Here is an 18,941-nt window from a genome sequence, read left to right as displayed (position 1 = left end):
AATGCAAGGTTGGTTTAGTATCTGAAATCAATGAATTACAATCTTTTAATAGAATAAAGAACAAAAATCACTAAGCATCTCAGTAGATGGAGAAAAGCAATATGACAAAATCTTGTACTCTTTAATGATTAAAAGAAAAATTCAGAAAACTAAGATTAAAGGGGAACTTCCTCAACTGGATAAAGGGTAACTCTAAAGAACCCACAGTTATCATATTTAATGGTAAAATGTTGAATACTTTCCTCGTATGGTGTTAAGACAAGAATGCCTGCTCTTGTCACTTCAATTCAACATTGGACTGGATGTTCTAAGCAGGGTAATGAGGCAAGACAAAGAAATAAAAGACAACCAGCCTTTTGGCTGGAACTGCCATCATCCAGTTAATTTGCCAAAATGACGATGACTAACACAGAGAGAAAGAGGAGAGGCACCCATTGTATGTTCTCTAGGCTTTTTACAAAATATGGTGTTACTCCTTTGGCCACATACATGTGAATCTACAATAAAGGTGATATTGTAGACATCACAATGGGCACTATTCGAAAAGGGATGCCCCACAAATGTTATTGTGGCAAAACTGGAAGAATCTACAGTGTTTCCCATCATGCTGTTGGCACTGTAAAAGAACAAGTTAAGGGCAAGATTCTTGCCAAGATAATTAGTGTACATATTGAGCATATTAAGTATTCTAAGAGCTGAAGTAGCTTCTTAGAACATGTGAAGGAGAATGATCAGGAAAAGAAGGAATCCAAAGAGAAACGTAATTGGGTTCAACTGAAGCAACAGCTGGCTCCATGCAGAGAAGCACACTTTGAGAAACAACAGAATGGAGCCAGAGCTGCTGGAACCCATTCCCTATAAATTCATGGCATGGTAAGTCTAAAAAAATAAAAGATCTCTGGATTGTAAAAGTTTTTCTCTTCAGTAGAAGTATGAGTGTCCCCTCCTCCAAAGAAATATTTAAAGCAAACTTTGTGTCCTAAAAATGAATGAATAAATGTCATCCAGATTGGAAATGAAGAAGTAAAGCTATCTCTATTTGCAGGTTACATGGTTTGTATATAGAAAATCCTAAGGATTCTACTAAAAAACTGTCATAGCTAATAAAATTAGCAAGGTTGCAAGATACAATGTCAGTATACAAAAATCAGTTGTATTTCTACATGTTAGCAATGAGTAATATCAAAATGAAATTAAGAAAACTAATTTACAACAGCATAAAAAAAAAGTACTTGGGAATAAATTTAACAAAGAAGTGCAAGACTTGTGCACTGATAACTATAAAAAGATTGAAGAGAACTTAAAGAGACTAAATGTTGGAAAGACATCCTGTATTCATAGATTGGAAGCCTTAGTATTGTTAAGATGGCAGTACTTCCTAAATTGATCCTGTAGATCATTCAGTGCATTCCCTAACAAAATACTAGTTGGCTTTTTTGGAGAAATTGACAAGCTGATCCTAAAATTCATATGGAAATGTGAGGGACCCAGAATAACCAAAACAATCTTGAAAAAGAATTAAGTTGGGGAACTCACACTTCTTAATTTCAAAACTTACTACAAAGCTTAATGTCAAAACTTACTACAGTGCTATGTAATGAAGACAGTATGTTGCTGGCAGTAGGATAGACATACAGATTATTGCAATAGATTTGAGAATCTAGAAATAAACTCTTACTTTTATGGTCATGTATTGACAAGGGCACCAATAAAACTCAGTGATAGAATGAATATTCCTTTTTTCGGGGGGTGAGTGGGGGTAGGGAGGTAACTATGTTTATTTACTTACTTTTAATGGAGGTACTGGGAGTTGAACCCAGGATCTCATGTATGCTAAGAATGTACACTATCACTGAGCTTTACCCTCCCCATAGAAAGAATATTCTTTAATAAATGGTACTGGGACAACTGGATATCCATATGGCAAAAGAATAACATTGGACTCCTACACTACACTATATACTAAATTTAACTCCAAATGGATCAAAGTCCTAAATGTAAGAGCTAAAAGTATAAAAGTCTTAGAAGAAATCATTTGAGTAAATCTTTATGTCTTTGAATTAAGTGATGGTTTCCTATGTACGACACCAAAAGCACAAGTGACAAAAGAAAAAAAGTAGATTTAACTTCAACATAAACACTTTTGTGCTTCAGAGAACACCATCAAGAAATTAAAAAGATAACCCAAAGAATGGGTGAAAATATTTGCAAAGAATATATTCAATAGAGGGACTAGAATCCAGAGTATGAAATTATCTCCTACAATCTAAAATAAAATGACAAATAATCCAAATAAAAAATTAGTGATTTGAATAGATATTTTTGCAGAGAGTATATACAAATATCCAATAAGATCATGAGAAGGTGCTTATCGTCATTAGGGAAATGCAAAATCTCAATGAGATACCACTTGTCACTAGGATGTCTATAATAGTAATAATTTAGAAAGGAAAATAATAAGCATTGGCAAAGATGCGGAGAAATTAAAGCCCTCATATGTCGTTAGCTGTATCATTTTATAATCACGCTACTTTGGAAAACAGTCTGGGAAGTCTTCAAAATGTTAAATTTAGAGTTAACACATGAGGCAGCAATCTACCCCTAGGTATATATCTAAGAATTGGAAACATATGTCCACAGTAAAGCCTGTATACTAATGTTCACAGCAACATTATTCATAATGCCCTAAAAGTATAAACAACTCGTATCTATAAATTGATGAGTGGATAAACAAAATGTGGTAAATCCGTTCAGTGGAATTATTTGGCAGTAACAAGGAATAAACCATTGATACATGCTATGTCATGGATGAACCTTGAAAACATTATACTAAATGAAATCACAAAAGAGTACATACTGTATCATTCCATTTATATGAAATGTCCAAAATAGACAAATCCATTGAGACCAAAAGTAGATAGTAGTTGCTTGGGGCTAGAATAGAGTGAATTGAGGAGAGACTGCTAATGGGTGCAAAATTTTTTTTATGGTGTTGAAATGTTCTGAAATTAGATATTGGTAATGATTGCACAACTCTGTGAATGTACTTTAAAAGGGTGAATTTTATATGAATTATATCTCTCAGGTTGTTATATTAAAATGTATATAATATCTAAATTTTATACTAGGAGGGTGATAACTAACTTTGATATCGACCAAGTGAGGGATATGGGCAAGAGATTAATTCTTATAGTATTAGATAGCATAGAAACAAAAACTATCCAAATGTCTAAATTATTCAGAAATAATAAAAAAAATACTAAAGAGAAAAGGAAAATCAAAATGCCACTTCAGGGTTTCTTATTCCCTCACTTATTGCCAGAACTCTGGCATATAGAAGCATTTCCTTCTACCCAGTAGCACAAACTTGTACAAATTGTCTGTGTAATACAGTACTTATAATACGAATTATTCAACCTGTTGCTATTCACATATACTAACCCTATGCTCTCCATATTATTATTTACTGTTCTTTATACACATAGAGTCAATCTCAAGACTCATGAAAGAGAACTTCTTTTTTTCTGAATTATTATGCTTAGGAAATATTTTGGAAGTTTAAACAATATGTCAAAATATTTTATAGTTACTTTAGTTGGGAAACATAACTAGATTTTTAAAAAAAGGATAATTTCCTTTTCTAAATTCTAATTTACATCAGTTAGTGTTCAATGAGAAGAATAGAAATTACCCTAGATGTCTGCAGGTTTTTCAAGGAAAAAAATACATTTTTTTCCCAGGGAATTAGGTGCTTGCAAAATTGTAGGAAAGGCCAGAGAAGAGAAGGAGGAAGTGGGGAGGTCTTCCCAGAAATCAGAAAATTGTAGTCAGCTGCTGCCTACATTCCAACTGAAGCCTGATAGTAGACCAGAAAGCCAGGAAGTAAGCTGTTACTGATGCCATTGCTGCAGATGTCTGGACTGCTGTATGAGAAAGAGTAGATTCTGCCTCCTCCTCGCCTTCCAGATCTCACGCAAGTGCTTCTGTTTGATGGAATCTCAGTCGATATCCTACTGGCAATTCATTCTGGGAAATGTAGTTCCCAAACTTCTAGCCCTTGCAGCACCAAGAGAGTATGTACAAAAGAGTGCTGGAATGTTACTGAGTCATAGCCAGTGTAACATCCCTTTAGGAATCAAAGCACTGGTCAAAATGAACTTCGGGCAAATGATGTTTAGATTTAGAAGTTGACCTTTGTTCTTTAAAATACTAGAGAATTTACTACTGCATATTTGTCTATTTTTATATTTTACCTTTCTTATGTCTCAGGCTGCCTAACATTAAGTTAAACCCAAACATATTTGTCTTAGTGTCTCCTCTCTGCTTTAACAAATTGCCACAAACCCAGTGGCTTCAAACAACACAGGTTTGTTCTCTTACCATTCTGGAGACATAAGTCTAAAATCATTTAAAAGTCAGTGTCAGCAGGGCTGGTTTCTTTGGAAGGCTATCAGGGGAATGCATTTCCTTGCCTTTTCTAGCTTCTGGAGGTTGCCTGCATTCTTTTACTGACACTTTCCTTAGATCACTCTAGTCTCTTGTTTCCATCATCACATCTCCTCTTCTGTCATCAAATCTCTCTCTGCCCTCTCCTATAAGGATACCTGAGATTATGTTTAGAGCTCAACTAGAAAATTCAGGATAATCCCCATCACAAGAATCTTCCATCTGTAAAGTTTCTTCTGCCATAGAAGGAAACATTCACAGGCTCCAGGGATTAGGTCCTGGATATCTTTGGGGGCCATTGTTCAGCCTACTACAGTATTTAAAAAATGTATATGCTTTTCTTTTTAAAGACGTCCTTATTCCTATTTTGTGCTAATTCTTTCCTGTCCAAAATGTAAGCCACCAGGCTTAGCCCATCACTACAACTTTTGATCTGAAATTTTACATAAAGTATACACTGTCATCTTTTGCCCTTTTGGGGAAGATCTTTGTTTATATGGTGCTACATAACTCAACTTTTCAGGCACTGAGGACCCTGTGGATTCATTAAAAAGAACCTTTAATTCTTTCTAATGTCATATCCTAATTTTTCTCCCAAAGAAGTATTACCTCTTTTCTGCTAAAAGCTTTTCTTGTTCTGCTTCTGGTTGATTCTTGGCTCACAAATCCCATTTAGTAGTGCCATGACTTTCTTTTTGTTTTCCCAGGCTTGGTCTACAACTGTACTGTAGTTGGAGCCTGGTAAAAGGACTGGAATCAGTCCTGGGGGTGTTGTTCTTCAGGACCTAAAATGTGCTCACTTTGTTCCATATTCTTGTATCTTGCTTAACCACTTGACCCCATTTCTCCCAAGGAAGGATTCCTTGTTCATTTGTTTCCTGCCAGTTCTAGTTCTTACGGTTCTTCTGTTGGAGATGAGGGTTCCTTTCTGATGCCTCACTCATAAAGACAGGAGAGTAGATGGGTTTCCGTGAACCTTTCTATCAACTTACTGATTTCACTTAGATTATATTAGAAGCCTCTTTATTGCAGCAAGATTATATTTCAAAAGAGGAAAGATGGCATAGAGTAATAACATGCAATAATTGGAGGTGAACAGTGACAAATACCAGATAAGCTCTCAATTTTGGGGAACTGTATTGTCTATTTCATTTGAACAAGGAGAGAATAGGTGTTCTAAAAATCCAAAGTACATAGTCTGTAAATAGATGAAAAAAGACCCTGATAAACAAACTAGAATTAATAACCAATTCCCTGCACATAAGTCTTATTTTCTTATTACATTATCATTGGAAATGGACTAATGTAACCCACTAATCTTTTGTAGAATTTCTGATTTTCTAAGATAATGAAGTAATTAGATAGCTATTTTTATCAAAGGTTTTATTTTTGCTTCTATCTGGAATAGAGTAAACAAAAGACCTAATTTATGTCAACAAAATGCTTTATAAAGCTGAGTAAATGATAATGTCAGTAAACATTTGAAAGGAAGATTTACTTCCCATTCATTGTGAATAATTGAGGTGACAGAAATCTCTTATCAACTCTTTTTTTCTGAACTAAAATTTTGGATTAAGTGAAATGTACTGACACACTATCCTCTTGCATCCTTATTTCTCACTAGTTTTTCCCTGTAATAGCAAAGTGACATTCAGGCAACACAAACATTGGCAGCGGTTAGAAAAGGACAGGCCTCCGGTGTTTGGTTATACAGTCAGATACTCACCAGCATCTAACATCAGACTACTTTTTACAAAAGCACTGATCCATCAGGCAAGTTATCCGAAGCTGGAGGCACAGTGGGGTCATTTAGCTGTGAGCCTTCCCTGTTAAAGCAATTTTTTAAGAGCCAAGAAGGAAGGGCTTCAGTGTTGAATCATACAGAGGATTTCCTATGTCCTATGAAATAGCCAGATGTGCAGGAATGATCTTTTATTTACACAGGAAGTTTCTAACAATAGATTCTGATTCTGCTATTAGGGCTCCTCTTTCTCATTTATTCTAAAAGAATTTGAAATTCAAAAAGAAAAGAGAAGAATTGTGAAAAAGCAGAATGTCTTGAATATGCTATTGATGTGAAGATTAACCTTTAGAACAGGGCATCTACTATGGCACAGCTCTATGCAGAAAGTCTGTTTACAAAAGAAGGCATTAATCAAGACATATGAATCCATTTATAATGTCTTTGCACTGTTGCTAACTCTGGAGTGAGCTGGTGAGTGAGACGGCTGAAGCCTGACAGCTAATTTAAACCCAAGGTCTTCACTGTCCAGAGATTTATCAGAGTCATGCAGCCAGTATCTTTTATGACTTGCACCTTCTCCTTTTTCAGAGGTAGTAAATGAAAAAGACTGAAAAAGGATGTGCCATCTATTAAGGCTGGGTAAAAATCACATAAACACCGTGCCCTGGTCTTTCATTATAACACCTCCTTCTTAGCTAATTACTGTCAGCATTAAATTACAGAGTCATGAGGCCCCACTCAATGCCAATTCATTCATTTCAGGTCACAGTTTGGCAGAAAACCTGTAGCTAAAGGCCAAACCTTTATCCACTAAGCCTTTTATTTGTGACTAAACAAAAGTCTTGACAAGCAATATAATTTTCATCAAGCAGGGCTACACCAAGGGGTGATTAATAGTTTTTTTCTTAATAATTTTGCTCTAGCCTCTAGTCCACTTAACAGGATTTATCATTTTGCATATCAAAAGATACAAAAGGGGGTCGAATACTTTCTTCCCAGTTCAAGCATTGTATCATTTACTATTACCAACCTTTCAACCAACAAGTAACATTTTTAAAAAAGTAAGCACAACATTTTACACCCACCAGATTTAAACTGTCTTTTACCTGGAGAGGTGAGATTTTTGTGATACTGCTTTTTATAATAGGTTGATTAGAGAGATTTTTTATCCTAACCCTTTAAAATGCTGTTATTGTACAATTCAGCATGCAGGTGGTCAAATCAAAATGTGTTTTTTAAAAATGCAGAAAGGTTTTAATCTGCTTAGGTATTTTCTGGGATATAACAGTCTATAAAGCTACTAACTTTCCAGAGGTTTTGATTTGTATTTTTACTATCTAGCTGTCATTCTTCAAACAGCTTACTTAGGAAAAAGAAATCAAAGGTACTGAAGCCTAGTATATATGGTTGACAATTTGATATAGTTTCTTAAATAAACTGGTTTTCTGTTCATATAGAAATAAGACTGAAATGAGAAATTCAAAATCAGCATATCAAACTCATGTAGGGTAGAGTGATGTTATTAATTCATAAGAATCAATTTCTTCCGATCTGCTGTGCTTGGGTTTTAGGGCATAAGGGAAATGCTTTTTGTGAAAACACTTGTTGCTTTGAATGAAGAATTCTTGTGGCCTTAATGATGTCAGAGCCTGGACTAAGCATCTTCCCACTTAGGACCCATTTATTTAATTCTCACAAAGGTAGTGTGAGTTAGGGCTAATCTCTATTTTGTAGGTGAGGAAAGGCAAGCTACAAGAAATTAAATATCTGGCTTGAGATCATGTGCTGCTAAGAGGCAGGGCTTGGATTCAAGCACAAGTGTCCTATCTTGAAGACGCCTGGTTTTTTTTTTTTTTTTTTTTTTTTGTTGTTGTTGTTGCACCACTGCCTCTTCTGCACATTGGGATTGTCAGTAGGGGAAGATTTTATTTCTCTTGGACTCATCATTACCATTATCAATGGTTAGTGTTTAAATGCATTTTCCCCCAGCAAAGTTTCTGGAAGAATAAATAGCCGCCTCTGTTAATTGTCAAATCAGGAAAACTAGTTTCTTCAGTTCATGGACTGCTTTGGTGGTGTTTACACTTGTGAACATACAAAACAAACAAGCACTTGGGGAGAGTTTAACTGGAGTGAACGGGTTTGGAAATGTAGTGGTCTGTAGGGTCCTTAAAATTTTTGATGCCTGAGACTTAGCGGGATTGGGGCCTGGCAGTTACAGTTGTATTTCAAACAGCATTGTACATAGTTTCTGCATTTCTTTGCTCCTGCTCTTCCTGTCTGAGGACTCAGTGAAAAGTAACCTTTTGACTAAGATGGATGGTTGCTAATAAGGCATCTATCTGTGTTAACGATATGTTTTGTGACTATGCCTTTGTTTCAAAAGTCAGTTAGAAAGAGATAACCTTTGTGAGTGTCTGCAAAGTGCCTGGCACTATTTTGGATGCTCAGTGAGGGGTCAGCATTGAATAGGACATAGTGTCTGGATTTCTTTTTTTTTTTTTTTCCTAGGAAATCGTAGTGCAGTTGGACAGCGAAAATAGGCATATGTTACAGTGATAGGTGCAACACTAAAAGAGTACAAAAATAGAGCTATAAGGTGGGTTTTAGAAACTCTGGCTATAGGAGCTGAGGAAGGTTTTCAAAGAAGGTGCCTTTACAGAATAAAAAATGATTTGCTAAGCAGAGGAAATTGCAGGTTCAGAGATGAGCAAGAGGATGTGAAATAGCATAGCCAAAATGCCATGGGTTCAGGGTAGAAGAAGGTGGGTGGAAAGGTTTAACAGGAAGGCAGAGTGTGTTGCCCTTGATTAGGTTCTCATCACAGAGAGAATTCAGAGACAAGACATGGAGGTCAACAAAGTAAAGTGTGGATTTATTAAGGGGTAAATAATAATGCTCTCAATGGAAGAGCGTGCCACTCAGGTGAGTGCTGCCTTGAGTTTCTTTGGCAAGTTGGTTACATAGAGTGTAAAAATGAATGGATAGAATATTCATTGGAGTGGGGGAGGTTTGGGGTCATATTCCCTGATTTTCATCCCAGCTCCACCTTCCTGAGGGGAGGAGGTATTTTTGTCCATATTTAGTCTTGATAGGAACTGTCAGGCGTCAGTGTGTGATGGGTAGTTCTAGTCTGCAAGGCTAATTTTACTGTAATGAGGGCATAATGAGTGAAAAGTTACATAGGGACTTTGGGGATTTCTGCCTTTTTCCATCTTTCTTTGTCAGCCTCTAGGGCACTTATCATCCCCAAATTTGTAAATTTTTATCAGTCTGGAGGTTTCTGCTTTTTTCTTTCTGCCCAAGAACCCCTGTTGTTCACAAGATAGATAGTAGCCTGCCATTTGGCATGTGCCCCTCTTTCACTGCTATTGTCTGGCTATCGGCCTGCTCTAACAGAAGTGACTTGTGCACCATGGTGCTGACGTTTGAAGGCTGCTAAGAGCCATGGAAGGGTTTCAGGAGGGGATCACCATGGTCAAATTTGTGGTTGGGAAGCATCAGTCAGCATTGTGGGGACAGATTTCAAAGCAATAATATCAGAAACATGGAGACCAGTTAGGATCTCATGTCACGTTATCTTTTAAGCAAAGACAGATTGATTAAAGAAGCACTGGCACTCTTAAATGATTCCTAAATTTGGTAATGGTGCTGCTGTAATATTTTAATATTTGTAAGTGTCTTAAATGGTCAACTTAGAGCTTCAGCTGGATTCCCCAGGGAAAGAGCAGCTGAGAGGGAGATCTGCCTGTAGAAGCTACATTGGGAAGTACCCTCAGCATCAGTACCTATAGGGGAATAAAGGCTGTAAGACCAGACAGAGGGAAGAGTTGTGCAGTGATACAATCACATAGAGCCAGTGCATGGGGTGCTTAGGAGCTGGATGGCCATTAAAAGGAAGAGACCTAGATCTTTATACCTCTGTGGCCAGTCATTGGATGCAGAATGTACCAAGGGATAGGGGAGACTCTTGTGCTGTGGACAGTGCCTGGAGTGGGACTCAGCTGCAACAGTCTGGCAGCTGGGAGAATGAGTGCCTTGATCTTTGAGCACTCACTTGAATGCTCAAATGAAGTAAGGTATCCACTATCACTAAATATGTTGAAATTCTCCTGACAGCATTCTTGTAATCATGCTCACAGAATAGCTCTCTTAGGCCTTTGCACTGCTCTTTCTTCTGCCTGCAATATTCTTTCCCAAGCCCTTTTTGCGTGGATAGATTTTCTTGTCACTTGTTTGCTTCTAATATCTTCACTGAAATGGCTCTTCTGATCACCCTGTGTAATCTGCCCCAAGCCCCAATAGTCACTGTCTAGGATGTCATCCTATATTTTTCCTTTTTAGCAGAACAACATAAACACAAATCTCATGATCTGTTTCCCTTCCCCTAGAATGTGAACTTCAGCAGTTTTTTTCTATTTTGTTCACTGTTACATTCCCTGCACCCAGAACAGTGCTGGTCACATAATAGATGATCAGTCAGTCTTTGCCAAATGAATAAATAAAAATTGAATTTAAGAAAATGGTTATCAGGAGACGTGGAATTTTGCAAATGAGGGATCCTGAGGAATTCTTATCTTTCTTTTGCTTTTGACATTGGTGGAACTTAAGTCCAGGACAACAGTTTGTGACTCATCACTCTTCTACAGTTTTCAGTCACCCATGAAGAACTACTGGAGAGAGTATCTCTTGATCTTGCAAGATGGATAGGCCTCTGGCAAGAGCTTAGCTCTTAGATCTCACACTGAGTATCATTGGTTTTTTTTTTTTTTTTTTGCCTCTGGGAAGTTTGAGGGCTTTTATTATTCTAAAATAAAACTATCTTAGAGGAACATAAATTATCTATTAAAGAGACTTGGAATTTAGCATAGAAATCATGCGTGGAATTTGTGTGGAATTGACAAGCTACTCCTCTATAATCACCTAAACCATTTTCTTTCAAATAAAAACAAACTGAAAAATGTAATTTTCAAGTGTAGAGGCAAAAAGGCACTTAGCACAGCTTGAAGATTCAAATTATTCTGGAAGCAATGCCTGCTGTACTTGGCTTTAATTTGAATTCATTTCTTAGAAACGGATTTAGTGACTAACCTCATGACAACTGCTGACTTCAGAACAGCCTGTGGAGGGCAAGGCATGAAGGGAAGAGCCCTTTTTTCTCCTTTCTTTTGACTTCTGCCTGCTTCATTCCTGTCATTGTACCTTATATGGTGATCCTGTCCAGGAAGCACTTACTATGTTTGGGAAGAATGGAAGGAATCTTTGGAAGTCATTTATTTACATCCTTGTCACTAGCCTGTAATACATGGACATCAATAATATAAGTTCACTCTTAGTTGTATTTAAATATTTAGATTATTTACTAAAATGTTTGGTCTTCTGATTCAATTAAGAGTCCAGGGAAGAGACAAGAAAGTATTTGGGTAGTTATCAAAGGCACAGAGAATACTTAGGGCAGATCTACATTATCTTCAAGCAACAGAAAAAAGAGTAAAGAATTTCAGGGTAGAAGTGGGGCAATGTGTATGCAGATTTGACTTTATTAGAGGCATTCCTAGTCGATAATTAGAGGGGCTCAAGATAGAAATGGAATGTTTCTGGATATGGTGTATGCTTAGTTGTCTAGGTGTTGTAAGAGATTGTGGATAGCTTTTGCAGAGGAGATTCCTGAAGGAATTCAAGAAACAGAAGCAAGATGATCTTTAAGGGTCCCTGTAGTATTAAAAATCTGTAAGCACAGAGAGAGGGGCTTTCTATGATTTTGTGTCACTAGGTAGTTGTTTGTTGCCATGAATTATATATATAAAATTCACTTTTACATGTCAACTCCTGCTCTTAAAATTACAGTGGCTCACTATGTTAGCAAGCACTGATTTTTATCCTCCGTTCCAGGCTTTTTATGACAGAACCACATCTTTCTGGGCTAGTATTCCAGTATACCCTATACTTAACCCAGTAAGTCTGGATTCCTCATTGTCCCTCTCCTTCTTAATGACTTTATAACTCTGCATCTTTGTTTCTCACTGTTCTTAAAACCTGGAAGTCCCTTTCTTGCCCTGTAAGATGATCACACTTTTGCTTTTCCCTTACCACTCATTTCCACTATTACCTCGTTCATGTAATCTGTATCTTAGTATTTCTTCTTTTAGCCATCCTTTGGTTGAATTAGTACATATTATTGAGCTCCTACAGGGTACCTTGCAAGACGCTAGGCTATGAGGATAGAAAGGAAGCAAAGATATTGTCCTTGTCCTCATGGATCTTACAGTGCAGTCGGAAGAGGATAGAATTAGGAGATAGATGTTACATAAACAATCACACAATAAATAGTTATAAGTTGTGATGGGTATTATGAAAGATGAGTGTGAAGTTTTTTTTCTTAATTGATGTATAGTGGATTTATAATGTGTTAGTTTCAGGTGTACAGCATAGTGATTCAGGTATGCACATACACATATATATCTTTATATATATATACATATATATATATATATATATGTATATTCTTTAGGAGTGTGAAGTTTTATGAGAGGAACTGATTGTGGCTGGGAAGTCAATGAATGTTTCCATAAAAAAGTGAAAATTGGGCTGTGAATAGAGGGTGAGGTGGGGGCAGAGCATTCTTGATAAAGAGAAAAACAAGTGGAAATGCCAGGAGGAGTAAAGACTAAGGAATATTCAAGGAATTGAAGCAAGGCCCAAGTAGCAGAAAGCAAAGAGTGGAACAGTGGTAGATGTTGGGTCTAGAGAGTTAGTCAGGGGCTACATCAAATAAGGCCTTATAGTCCAGTGTAAGGAATTTGGGCTTTACCAGAAGGGTTTTGATAAGTTTCTGGAGTGGTTTGAGTTGGAGAACTTATGGTTAGATTTGTGTTTTTACAAGGTCACTCCAGTTGCAGCATGCAGAATACATCGGGCAGGTCCAGAATGGAAGCAGTGAGAATTCAGGAGGCAGTTGCAATTCATACATATGGGCTATGATGGTGGCTTTAACTCAGGTGATGCCAATGATGATGGAAAAAATGAGAAATATTTAGGAGGCAAAATTGACAGGACTTGCTCATGGACTTTATCAGATGTGGCTGAGGAGGGAGGAGGAAGAATTGGAAGATTTTTGAGTTTCTAGCTTGTTCAATTGGAACGGAAATCTTAGTACTTACTGAGATGGGGAACAATTTTCTGTTCTTTTAGGACAGTAAAGAATAACACAAAGTAGAGAGTGCTGTTTTGCAGTTGTTTTAGCTGACTCCACTAAAATATGAGCTTGATGAGGGAGGGAGTATATGTTAATTATCTGTGTTTTTGCTGCCTCTCCCCCCTTGTCCCCAAAGTATTCAGCCCGTTGTTTATACCAGTGGGAGAGAAATAATACTTGACCTTGATTTGGAGAACTGGATTGTGACTGAGAGTTTGGACTTTTTTTTTCATGGTGGTTTAGGAAAGATTTTTACTTCCATTTTTACTTCTAATCAAGTTGTATGAAGACCAAATGAGATAACAATGTAAAACATTTGGGGGAGAAAAGTCTCTTAAAAATTTATTTAATCATTATAATGCATATGCTTTCTTCTGCACGCATGTTAAATTCCACACATTTATTTATAAAAAGGAGAACTAGATAAGACATAGTAGCTTAGGGTCTAATCAGTGCCAGATAAAATGAGATGGATTAGTTTTTGCCACACACGTCACTCCATGGGAGTTCTGCTGGGCCACTTTGAGATATTACCCCACATGTGTTTGGGGAAATGTCTTCCCTATTTAGTATATTGCTTAATATTCTCATTGAAACATAATCAGTCACTAAGTATAAGAAATTAATAAACGTCAAGGTTAATTAGTTCTATAAAGTGTACATGATTCATTAATAAGAGCTCCATGAAGTTCAATAAAACAAATAATACAGGACACTTTAAAAGGTAAACAAAAGGTATTTTTGATTCATATATTCCAAATGATTTAAGACTCCTAAAACAATGAAGTCCATCACCTCATCAGTGTGAAGGATTCTTAAATACTTGTTAGTTCTTTCCTATGTGATTAAAAATGAATTTTATTTGTTTTTTTGGAGTAAATTTATTATTTAGAAAATATCAATAATGAAGGACAGTCATTCCCACATTGATCTTTATTTATTTCTTCATGTTACAACTCTACCAGTGAGTAGAAAATAGTATATCTGAATCCATTTTTTTTTTTTTTTTTGACAGATCCTGCCTCAGGTTTATTGGTCCAAACAGCACAGGTAGACATGAGCCCCATGCAGACAGCAGCCCAGGGGTCACACTAGTCCTTATATCCTCACATCAATAGATGAAAGCCTCTACTCTGGAGCCTTTGTGGGGGCCTGGGAGCCTTTGGGAGCCGGAGCCGGAGCCGGAGCCGGAGCTGAAGCTGAAGCTGAAGCTGAAGCTGCAGCCTTGGTCTGAGCCTTGTCCTTGGCCTTTGGCCGATAGAGCCTGAGACCCTTGGCGATGCCGGCACGAGCACGTTTCCCGTGCTTGGGTGAGCAATGTAGGCAAGTCGACTGAGCTCGCAGCTGCTGCCCTTTGGAATCTTGGGCTTGACCTCCTTGGGCTTTACGAGAGCCTTGACAGCCTCAGCACGTGCACTCATGGCCTTGGCGTTGTTGGCCTGTGTCTTCTTCAGGCCCTTCTTGTGCTTCTTGGCAAAGTGCATGTTCCTCAGGAACTTGGGTTCACTCCCTTAAGAGATTTGTATAGTAGTGATCAGGGTTTTTTGATGCCGTTTCTGTGCCATTTTCGGGACTGGTTGTATATGGTGTGGTTCTTCAACTTGGCCATGCCTGCACCGGAGCCGGGAGAACCGGAATCCTCCAAATTCATTTGTGATAAACAACCCTGAAGTTCATTTTCACCTTTGAAGTGAATATGAATTGTATCTAATGAAACTCTAGAAGCAATTGTACAGAGTGAAAAGGCCAAATAATTTGGAATCAGATTTGTCAAGTAACATTTTACAAAAATGATGTATTTTCTTTTTTCATTCTTCATCGTACTCATAATTCAAAACTGAGCCCAAATGTTACATCCTTTGTCCCAGTTTCTCTTTTCTCCTCTGCATGGCAGAATTAGACTTTCTCTTCTAAACTGAAATAGCCCCTTCTCCCTTCCTCTAAACCAGAACTTACAGTATGATATTGTAAATTTTGGTTTCCTGGAGGGAAACTATTTTTGAACAAAACAAAGATCCTGCCCTTGTGGAACTTACATTTTATGGCAGATAGACAAAAAATAGTAAGTTGAATAAATGAAGTCATATAGTATGTTAGAAGGTGACAAATGCTTTGGAAAAATAAAAGGTAGAGCAAGGTAAAGGAGATCAGGAGTATGTAGGGGGGCTTATTGTACGCTTACCTTACAAGAATTTGAAAGAGGGCTTTTTTTGCAGTCAGATGAGATAGAGTAGTGTGAAATCTTTGCCAGCCATAACCGGTATCCAAATGTGTGCTTACTACACACACTCAAATTTCTCATGTCTAGTCTTCATCACTAGTCCTTTTCTAGCTTCCTTGTCACTGGACCAGGCTAACACACTGATGTAGATTCTAGGCCCTAAAGCTATCTTCCTTCCCAATTACTGTTTCCTACACTATACTATCTGGTTCCCCTGGCTTTAAGACAAAGTTTTTAATTCTCTGCTTGACTTTCTCTCTATATATATTTTTTGGAGTCTCAGCTGTCCAGATTTTATTTTTAAAATGGAGTTGAATCTGATTGATAATTCTGTTTTCTCAGGGCTGCCCTGTTCTTGACATCACATAATCCAATACTGCCTAGCTCCCCAAGAGTTTAACTTTTTTTTGATTGAAGTGTAGTTGATTTACAGTAATTTTTAAGCTCCTATGCCAAGTGTTAAGCTTGGGGCTTGGGTCACCTTATCCAACTAGAACCTGTGTCATGCCAGCAGAGTGATTTTTTTTTTTTTTTGGTCTGCCACTTTCTACTCATGGGCAGCCACCCGTCCCCTCATAGGACCTCTCTGCCTTGCGCTCATCTTCCTGGATACACTTTGAGATGCCATCAACTTTCTCTTAACTTTCAGCGTTCTTTTTCTTTATGTTCCAATAGGGCCTCACTACTCCAGGAGAACTTAGTGGCATATCTCCTCCTATCCTTACTTAAACTGACTGTTACTTCCCAGGAAGTAAGGAATGCTTATCCCCCCCTTTTTTTTCCCCCGCTTGAAATGCTTCACCCTACTCTCATTTATTCTTTTAAGGCTTAGTTCAAAAGTCCCCTGTTTTGAGATTCTATGACCAGCTCTATCCTACTCTAATCACTCTATCATTTGTCTCTCCAGTCCTTTATGTAAAGACTGAATATTACCTTACATATGCTTGTGTGTTGCTTTGTAGCTGTTTTTTGCTGTCACTCTAATCTTCTTTTCAATGTGGCTTTAATCATGATTATCTCCTCCCTTTTTCCTACTGCTTCAGGCCTAAAACACATTGTTCCTTTGGAGCTCCCACCATTCCTGTCCTCCAGGCAGCAGGCTGGTTCTACTGGCTTCACAATGATTCTAAATTCATTCCTTCCTTTGTATCAGCCTGGTGTACTCTATTCACCTGAACGTGTAGGTTCTGCCCTTCCTTTTAGGCCCATGGATATCTCATTCATTCAACCTGGAAGCCTTCTCTGATTTGAACTTGCTGTTTGAACTCAGGAGCCAAAGGACTGCTTGTTCTCTTGTTCTCCCTTCCTCACTGATCTTTCCTTTGAACTTCTGCCTAGACTGAAAAAAAAAAGCACTTAATTATATACTGCTGTATATTGTTGACTAGTGTCTCAGTTGTTGTTGTTTGCTTCTCAATTAACTTGTTAGCTTCTTAAATTACAGCACATCTGCTTTCTCTGCAAAAGCCACCATTCCCCTAACTGATACCCAGAGTCTATGTCCCTGCTTATATATGAGGGTCAATATTGGAATTGTTCTGGGAAGTAAGTTATATTGTGAAATTGGAATCTGCTGTCTTCCTCTTTGGTTGTGGGCATTGGAGTGGGTCTTAGGAGTATCAGTCAGACTTAGTTCATTTATTCATTCAACAAATATGTATGGAAGGATAAGTCTTAGGTCCTTGAGATAAAATGATGAATACATAGGTAAATAAAACAATTTAAGGGACTTATAAGTGCTATCAAGAAGCTGTAACAGGATCACAGGCTAGAGAGTGACTAGAGGGCAAGAGATGCTTCTTTGGCTGGGTTGGAGAAGACCCTTCTGGGGAAATGACATTTGAGTTGAGATTGCTAAGAAAGAGGAGGCAGCCATGTTAAGATCAGGCAGTGTCTGAAGTATTAACAGCTAAAAGAATTCCAGAGATCAGAATGCTTGGCAAATTTGAGGGAAAGAAAAAAAGACAGTAGAGAGTAAGGACTAAGGAAAAATGTAGAGAGAAAGAAAACAGGCTATGTAGGGCCTCAGGGAAATTTATTCTGTGGTGGGAAACCAAAGGGGAAATTTTTAGCTGTAAGTGATGTGGTCTGATTTATGCTTTAAAAAGCTCACTCTGACTGCTATGAGGAGGTATTACGGAGGGGGTGGCCTGGGGACTACAGCAAGTGTTAGAACAGGAAAACCAGTTTAAGTTCTCCTACAGGGGTCCTGGCAAGTGAAAATAGTTATCTTGTTTAATAGGACTGTAATAGTGCAGGCACTGAGAAGAGGAAAGATTCAGAATATTTTCTAGCTGCATGATCTTGGGTAAGCTACATAAACTCTTTTGGTGCTCAGTTTATCCATCTGTAGAGTAGAGGTTAAAAATAGTACCTACCTTCAAGGACTGTCATGAAAATTGGATAAATTAGTTTTTGTAAAATGCTTAAAATGCTATCTAGGTAATTATTAAGTAAAAAAAATGAAAAAAATAAATATCTTGGAGGTATGGTTAAGTGAAGTTAGAAGTTTGTGATAGATTGGATGTGAAACATGAGGGAAGGAGAAGGAGTCAAGATGACACATAGATTTTTTTTTAACTTGGGCAACTGCCTGAATGATGATGTCATTATTGGTATGAGAACAGCTTGATGGTTGAAATGGGGATAGATTTACAAGATAATGGTAATCAAGAGTTCTGTTTGGCCACATACATTATAGAAGAGCTGTCAAGTTGGCAGGATGCTTGACGAAACTGGAACTTCTGGGGAGAGAACTGAACCTGAGAGAAATTTGAGAGTCATCAGTGTGTGGATGGTATTTGCAACCATAAAGATGCATGAGATCTCTTAGGGAGGAAGGCTACGTTGAGAGAGGGAGAGTCCTGAGGATTGTACCCTGAGGATATAGCAACATTCAGAGTTTTATAGAAGAGGCAGAGCTAACATGAGTCTGAAAAGGAGTATTTGGTACTGCAGAAGGAAAATCAGGGAAGGTAGGAGTATAGGAATCTGGTGCAGAACAAATTTCAAGGAGAGTGCAGACAATACCAAATGAGGCTGAGAAGATGAATAAGATGAAGACTGAGTATTGTCAGTGGGCTTTGGAAAAAAAGGAGGTAATTAGTGATCTTGGTAAGACTCATTTCTGTGGGGTGGTAGGGAGGAAAGTCTGGCTGGAGTGGATAGAGGAGGGATGGTGAGTAAGGAATTGGAATGGCAAGAATATAGCACTTTTCCAAAGAGTTTTGCTGTGAAAGGCAGCAGAAAAGTAGGATGGTGGCTGGTTGTGTGTGTGTGTGTGTGTGTGTCTATATATATATAGACAGGAGAGGTGGTTTTCACTCTCCTCTCCC

At 37.7% G+C, this 18,941-nt stretch overlaps 2 pseudogenes; one reads left to right on the top strand and one right to left on the bottom strand.

Annotated features, from left to right (window-relative positions):
- The first annotated feature begins 390 nt into the window (after positions 1-390).
- LOC135322978 (large ribosomal subunit protein eL21-like) lies at positions 391-938 on the top strand (annotated as a pseudogene).
- A 13,451-nt stretch (positions 939-14,389) lies between these two features.
- LOC105095520 (large ribosomal subunit protein eL29-like) lies at positions 14,390-14,994 on the bottom strand (annotated as a pseudogene).
- Positions 14,995-18,941: the final 3,947 nt, after the last annotated feature.

The sequence above is a fragment of the Camelus dromedarius genome, chromosome 15 (genome assembly GCF_036321535.1).
Source record: "Camelus dromedarius isolate mCamDro1 chromosome 15, mCamDro1.pat, whole genome shotgun sequence".
Taxonomy (NCBI): domain Eukaryota; kingdom Metazoa; phylum Chordata; class Mammalia; order Artiodactyla; family Camelidae; genus Camelus; species Camelus dromedarius.
The sequence above is the reverse complement of the archived record's forward strand: the minus strand, read 5'-3'. Positions and strand labels throughout refer to the sequence as shown.